This window comes from Zingiber officinale, chromosome 6B (genome assembly GCF_018446385.1).
Source record: "Zingiber officinale cultivar Zhangliang chromosome 6B, Zo_v1.1, whole genome shotgun sequence".
Lineage (NCBI taxonomy): Eukaryota > Viridiplantae > Streptophyta > Magnoliopsida > Zingiberales > Zingiberaceae > Zingiber > Zingiber officinale.
Genome location: NC_055996.1, coordinates 66,639,822 through 66,648,414, shown reverse-complemented (window position 1 = coordinate 66,648,414; position 8,593 = coordinate 66,639,822).

Below are 8,593 nucleotides of genomic sequence, written 5' to 3'. Positions count from 1 at the left end.
ATTTGATATTTGTTGTATGGACTCGTTGTATCATATTCTTATGTATATATAAAGGCATTTGCTTATGATTATTATGCTTACTTGTATTGGTGTCAAATAACTAAATATAATAGCGTCCTTGAGTAGAAGGTTCTTATCTATATCAATCGATTGGTTGAATCGATAGTGAGATGATATAGAGAACACTACTCTTAATCATTCCTAGTCAAGTATTAACATTCAGGGACAATGTTAATGTGACGAGACTAGCATATAGGTCAACTCGATGACTTGATCTCACAAGTCATGGATATAGAGATATCAAGTTGACACATGGGTATGCATTGGAGAATGTATACTGAATGACCCGCCATGAGAAAGTATCATGGATTGTTATATGAGTGTCATATACTTTCTCATGTGACTATTAGTATGACTATTAGTCCTTAGACCTGAAATTACCATGGTTCCCTACATAAGGAGTTACATACTTTGACTTCGTTAAACGTCACCTGTAATTGGGTGGACTATAAAGGCGATTACTGGGTATGTAACAAATTATGCGGAGGGATGTGAGTGATGTAGATGGGATCTATCCCTCCTACCATGCCCAAATGAGTCAATATGAGATGTTGAGCTCATTTGATTGAGTGAGTCTACTTGGGATTCAAGATTTAGATTGATTAGAGAATGATACGGTCTATGCCTCATATTGATCAATCTAGATGTCAAAGATAGAAGGGCACTTGTCATATATTGTGAAGGGTCACAACTAGTAGTCACAAGGTGATGTTCGATCTCAACATTCTTGTAACTTGGATAGTAATGATGTGTTGCTAGATACCGCTCATTACTTATGCTTCTAAATGGATTTAGAAACATTGCCAACGTTACAAGAACCTATAGGGTCACACACAAAGGGCAATTAGATGGAGATTAGGTTCATTTGATGAACCAAGAGGATTAGGTTCATGTGATGAACCAAATTGGATTAAGAGTAATCCAAAGTAAACTAATTGAGTTGGACTCAATTTGGTTCATGTGTTAAATGAGTCTAATTTGGACTTAGACTCATTGAGCCAATTTAATTCAATGAATAGAGATTCATTAAATTAAAATTGACTTGAACCAATGGTTAGATTTGATCAACCATGGGAGAGAAGTGGTCAAGTTTGACTTGACTTGAGAGGAAGATGAAATGTCAAGTTTGACTTGACCATTGCCACCTCATTTGTGAGTTGTCATTGAGTGGGCTAATTATGATGTGTCACATCATCAAGGCTAGCACATGTGTGTGCCACCTCATGAGGGAGATCAAGAGTTGTGACTCTTGATATCCCATGGAGGTTTAAAAGCCTTCTTGAAGTGGTCGGCCACTTAATTCACAAGGGTGAGTTTCATTTTGGTTTTGTAACCTCCTTCTTCTTCCTCCTCTCATCTTCTTCTCCCTCTCCTCCACCTTGGCCGAACCTTCAAAGGTGCTAGCACACCTTTTGTTTGGTTTTTCTCCACCTAATCATTTGTGTGGATACGTATAGAGGAGTGTCTACTTGAACACTCTCGAGATCCGGCAAACTTGGACGAGCGGGATAAGCGAAGGGCTTCGCATCAAGGGTAATCTCTCTACCATGTAGATCTAGAGTAGATTTAGAAACTCGTACATGTAAAGTTTTTGAAATTATTTTCTTCGCACGCGGATCCGGTGGCATGGGATTTCGAGGTTTCCGCAACGCATAAAAAACGGTTTTTGCGGCCCGAAAAATCCCAACAGTGGTACCAGAGCCACGTGCGAAGCGTGTATGAGTTTCGTTTGTATTTTTATGAAAAATATCAGTTCTGTAACTTTCTGTAAATTTATTATTTTTATGTATTTTATGGGTATTTTTCTCGTAGAAGCAAAGCAACAAATGTTTGAACACTTGTAGTCTTCGACTACCGAGAAATACCTTCCGAATCGGCAAGGTCTCACCCAAAATGATTTGGGACAGCGGGCTAAGGTGATGTAGGATCACTTAGGAACACTCGTGATGGTTATATCGCAAGTAGGGGTGCTGCCCCTAACCCCGCAATGGGCTTTGTTCCGTGATCGCGCCCGAAAATCGCTATTCGGGGCCCCGAGAAGTTGCGACTCATAAAATCGTAAAAATATCAAAAAATTATAGAAATTTATGGAAATCACATAATTTAGAATTATGTATCATTTTGTGATGGTCATGGCCCAAAGAACCCAATTTGATTGGAAATATGTATTGTAATTCATAATATGGCCTGCGCGCCATTTTGTGTGTTTGTGCGCGTTGTTCTTGATTCACGACCTGCGCATCGTGCCCTTCTATTTATATTCCTGTTGTAAAATAGTTTTTAGACTAGAATGTAACTCGAGTTTCACCTTTTGTAATGTACAAAATTGGAGCGGTGGAAGGTCCACTCGAGACGGAGTTACGAGGAGGGTGCGAGCAACACATGACGGTCAAAGGGAGGAGCTTGAGGAAGCTGTTGACCCTAGGTTGACCATCTGATCTTCTCATTGGCTTAAGAAGATCGTAGTAGGGTCATGACTAATCAAAAAATTTAATTAATTGCTTGTGTGTGTATGTGATGCATGCTAGAATAGTAATTAATTAGCGCCTTAACGATTAAATTAGATCTAAATCGCGTATATGATGCACCTCCACGATTAGATTAGATCTAAATAGCGTATATGATACACATCATCGATTAGATTAGATCTCAATCGCGTCAACTCGAAATGTCTACCATGCCGTGATACCCATCACTACCTCGATCACATGTTGTTGTTGAATCTGCCAAAGTAGAGCAACGCATATTATCTTGGTAGGGTGAGGAGGAACAATCTTGGTCCCGCCTATCAACGCATGGGTGAGTACAACTCAATTAGATTGAGTAACTAGTTAACTCAATTGGATCGAGTTTAACTATAAGCATTTTCCAATGGTTGGTAGATAAGTCAAAATCACATTTATATTAACTTTTGGGCGATTTAGCCAAGGCTAACTCAAATTTTAATATACATACGGATCTTGATTCTATAAACAAGAGTTGCATAGAGATGTAATTGGTAATTAGTTACTTACCGATCATACTAAGTCTTTGGTGATTTAGCCAAAGCTAACTCAAGGCGTAGTATGATGTGGATCTTGTCCCGTACGAATTATAGTTGGTTAGAATCTAGTAGATGTGGTTTAGCCACATCCATGACTTGATTCTACAAAAGTTCTATAATTCAGTGAAAGCATCATTTAGTTAAAGGCCTAATTAAATGATTAGTGGAATATGATTATTTATTTTCTGCATTTTCTGTTGTAGATTACTATGTCGTCAAACACGAACTCCCTCTCCCTGCGTTCTGTCCTCGATAAGGACAAGCTCAATGGAGCTAACTTCCTGGACTAGTACAGGAACCTGAGAATTGTTCTCACTCAGGAAAGAAAACTGTACGCCTTGGAGTAGCCTATTCCCGAGGCACCTCCTGCCACTGCCACGCGAGCTGATCGAGATGCTTACAAGAAGCATCAAGATGACGCATTAGATGTGTCATGTCTAATGCTCGCGACCATGAACTCTGAGCTTCAGAAGCAACATGAGTTGATGGGTGCTTATGATATGGTTGAACATCTTCGTCAACTATATCAAGGACAAGCGAGACACGAGAGATTCGAGATCTCTAAGGCACTGTTTCAGTGCAAGATGCAAGACGAGACTCCCGTAGGCCCATATGTACTCAAGATGATTGGGTATATAGAAAACCTACAGAGGTTGAGATTCCCACTTGGCCAAGAGCTAGCTACTGACCTGATCTTGCAATCCTTGCCAGATAGCTATAGTCAATTTGTTCTAAATTACAACATAAATGAAATTGACAAGCCACTGCCCGAGCTGCTTAGCATGTTAAGAACTGCTGAGCTCAACCTTAAGAAAGTTAAGCCCAACTCTATTTTGATGGTTCAAAAACACAAGGGCAAGAGCAAGCCCAAAGGTAAGGGAAAGTCCCAAGCCAAGGGCAAAGGCAAGGCACTGAAACCTAAAGGAGAAGTTGCCAAGGATGCTACCTGCTTCCACTGCGGTCAGACCAGGCACTGGAAGAGGAACTGCAAAGTCTACCTAGAAGATCTTAAGAAGAAGAGAAGTGAGACTTCTACTTCAGGTATATGTGTTATAGAAGTTAATCTCTCTATTTCTTCATCATGGGTATTAGATATCGGATGTGCTTCTCACTTTTGTACTAATGTGCAGGCGTTGAGAAATAGCAGGGTATTGACGAAGGGCGAGGTGGTCCTACATGTAGGCAATGGAGCACGGGTTGCTGCTGTTGCTATAGGAACTTATTCTCTATCTCTGCCCTCTGGGCTTGTACTAGAATTGGATGATTGTTGTTATGTGTCTGCTCTGACTAAGAACATTATATCAGTTTCTTGTTTAGACAAGAAAGGTTTTTCATTTATAATAAAGAATAAATGTTGTTCAGTTTATTTAAATGATATGTTCTATTGTAGTGCACCTCTGATGAATGGACTCTATATTCTAGACCTTGAGAACCCTATCTATAACATAAGTACCAAGAGGTTCAAGTCAAATGACATGAACCAAACCTATATCTGGCACTGTCGCTTAGGTCATATAAATGACAAACGCTTATCCCAGCTCCATAAAGATGGTTTGTTGGACTCATTTGATTTTGAATCTTATGAGACATGTGAGTCATGCCTACTGGGCAAGATGACCAAGACTCCCTTTAGTGGACACAGCGAGAGAGCGACTGACTTGTTAGGACTTATACATAGTGATGTATGTGGCCCTTTCAATATCGCTGCCAGAGGTGGTTATAGGTACTTCATTACATTTACTGATGACTTCAGTAGATATGGTTATGTGTATCTGATGACACATAAGTCAGAATCCTTTGAAAAGTTCAAAAAATTCAAGAATGAAGTACAAAACCAGCTTGGCAAGAGTATTAAGATACTTCGATCAGATCGAGGTGGTGAGTACCTTAGCCATGAGTTTCGTGACTATCTAGCTGAGTGTGGGATTCTATCTCAACTCACTCCTCCTGGAACACCACAGTGGAATGGTGTATCCGAAAGGAGGAATCGTACCTTATTAGATATAGTACGGTCTATGATGAGTCACACAGATCTTCCCATGTATCTTTGGGGATATGCTCTACACACAGCAGCCTTCATACTCAACCGAGTTCCATCCAAGGCTGTGATAAAGACACTATATAGGATATGGACTGGGAGAGATACTCAGGTGTCCTTTATGAGGATTTGGGGTTGTGAGACTTACGTTCGACGTCAAGTCTCGGACAAATTGGGACCCAAATCCGATAAGTGCTATTTTATTGGATATCCCAAGGAAACGAAGGGATATTACTTCTACATTTCCAGTCAACACAAGATAATTGTGGCTAAGACTGGGATATTTCTAGAAAGAGATTTTGTTTCTAGAAAGACTAGTGGGAGTACGTTCAATCTTGAAGAAGTTCAAGATGTAGACCATAGCACTGAAGCCTCGATGGAAGTTGAACTGGAACCACAAAGTGTTGTGGATGATGTTGTTCCACAAGGAGTTGAGGAACCACAACTAGTTCGAGTAGACCTACCTCTTCGTAGATCTGATAGGGTACGTCGTCAACCTGAGAGATACTCATTTCTCTTGTCTGACCATGATGACATTGTGCTCATTGAGGATGAGCCTACCTCCTATCAGGAAGCTGTGATGAGACCAGATTCCGAGAAATGTCAAGAGGCCATGAGATCCGAGATGGAATCCATGTACACTAACCAAGTATGGACTTTGATTGATCCACCTGAAGGGGTCAACCCCATTGGGTGTAAGTGGGTCTTTAAGAGAAAGACTGACATGGATGGACTTATTTAAAAGGGTCGCTTGGTAGCTAAAGGTTTCAAGCAAATTCATGGTATTGACTATGATGAAACCTTTTCTCCAGTAGCGATGTTTAAGTTCAATCGAATCATGCTTGCTATTGCAGCATACCACGATTATAAGATCTGGCAGATGGATGTCAAAACCGCGTTTTTGAATGGAAACCTGCTCGAGGATGTGTACATGACACAACCTGAGGGTTTTGTAGATCCACGGCATACTGGCAGAGTATGCAAGTTGCATAGGTCCATTTATGGACTAAAGCAAGCTTCTCGGAGTTGGAATCTTCGATTCGATGATGTGATCAAACAGTTTGATTTTATCAAGAATGAAGATGAACCTTGTGTCTACAAGAAGGTTGTAGGGAACATAGTTGTCTTCCTTATATTGTATGCGGATGACATACTACTCATTGGGAAAGACATTCCTTTGCTGCAGTCTGTCAAAACTTGGTTAGGGACTTATTTCTCAATGAAGGACTTAGGTGAAGCATCTCGCATTCTAGGCAAACAGATCTATAGAGATAGATCTATGAAATTGCTTGGCCTAAGTCAGAGTATATACATTGACAAGGTACTACTTCGGTTTGCCATGCAGAACTCCAAGAAGGGATTTCTGCCGATGTCACATGGTGTGAGTCTTTCGAAGACTCAAAGTCCTTCTAGAGAGGAGAGAGACCGCATGGATCAGATCCCTTATGCTCAGCCATAGGATCTATCATATATGTACGCCATGCTATGTACTCGTCCTGATGTCTCGTATGCTTTGAGCATGACGAGCAGATACCAGTCAGATCCAAGTGAAAGTCACTAGATAGAAGTCAAGAATATTCTTAAGTACTTGAGAAGGACTAAACAATATTTCTTGATATATGGAGGCGATGACGAGCTAGCTGTAAAGGGTTACAGTGATGCTAGCTTCCAAACTGATCAGGATGATTATCGATCGCAGTCTGGGTTCGTGTTTTGCATAAATGATGGTGCTGTGAGCTGGAAGAGTTCGAAGCAGGACACAGTCGCTGATTCTACAACAGAGGCTGAGTATATTGCTGCATCAGAAGCAGCAAAGGAGGCAGTTTGGATCCGCAAGTTCATTACTGAGCTTGGGGTGGTTTCTAGCATAGCTGATCCCATAGAGCTATATTGTGACAACAATGGAGCAATAGCACAGGCTAAGGAACCTCGCTCACACCAGCGGACCAAACACATACTACGGCGCTTTCATCTCATTCGAGAGAATATCGATAGAGGAGATATGAAGATTTGCAGAGTACCCACAGAGGCTAACATCGCAGATCCATTGACCAAGGCTTTGGCACAGAGAAAGCATGATGGTCACACTAGGTCATTAGGCCTTAGAGCCTACACTGATTGGCACTAGTGCTAGTGGGAGATTGTTAGTTAGAGCCCTAGAGCCAATCATTTGATGATTGTTGTATGGACTCGTTGTATCATATTCTTATGTATATATAAAGGCATTTGTTTATGGTTATTATGTTTACTTATATTGGTGTCAAATAACTAAGTATAATAGCGTCCTTGAGTAGAAGGTTCTTATCTATATCAATCGATTGGTTGAATCGATAGTGAGATGATATAGAGAACACTACTCTTAATCATTCCTAGTCAAGTATTAACATTCAGGGACAATGTTAATGCGACGAGACTAGCATGTAGGTCAACTCGATGACTTGATCTCACAAGTCATGGATATAGAGATATCAAGTTGACACATGGGTATGCATTGGAGAATGTATACTGAATGACCCGCCATGAGAAAGTATCATGGATCATTATATGAGTGTCATATATTTTCTCATGTGGCTATTAGTATGACTATTAGTCCTTAGACCTGAAGTCACCATGGTTCCCTACATAAGGAGTTACATACTTTGGCTTCGTCAAACGTCACCCGTACTGGGTGGACTATAAAGGCGATTACTGGGTATGTAACAAATTATGCGGAGGGATGTGAGTGATGTAGATGGGATCTATCCCTCCTATATGACGGGAGTGACATCATTATTCTTGATAGAGTGAGACCACTAAGTGCATGGTCATGCCCAAATGAGTCAATATGAGATGTTGAGCTCATTTGATTGAGTGAGTCTACTTGGGATTCAAGATTTAGATTGATTAGAGGATGATACGGTCTATGCCTCATATTGATCAATCTAGATGTCAAGGATAGAAGGACACTTGTCATATATTGTGAAGGGTCACAACTAGTAGTCACAAGGTGATGTTCGATCTCAACATTCTTGTAACTTGGGTAGTAATGATGTGTTGCTAGATACTGCTCATTACTTATGCTTCTAAATGGGTTTAGGAGCATTGCCAACGTTACAAGAACCTATAGGGTCACACACAAAGGGCAATTAGATGGAGATTAGGTTCATTTGATGAACCAAGAGGATTAGGTTCATGTGACAAACCAAATTGGATTAAGAGTAATCCGAAGTAAACTAATTGAGTTGGACTCAATTTGGTTCATGTGTTAAATGAGTCTAATTTGGACTTAGACTCATTGAGCCAATTTAATTCAATGAATAGAGATTCATTAAATTAAAATTGACTTGAACCAATGGTTAGATTTGATCAACCATGGGAGAGAAGTGGTCAAGTTTGACTTGACTTGAGAGGAAGATGAAAGGTCAAGTTTGACTTGACCATTGCCACCTCATTTGTGAGTTGGCATTGAGTGA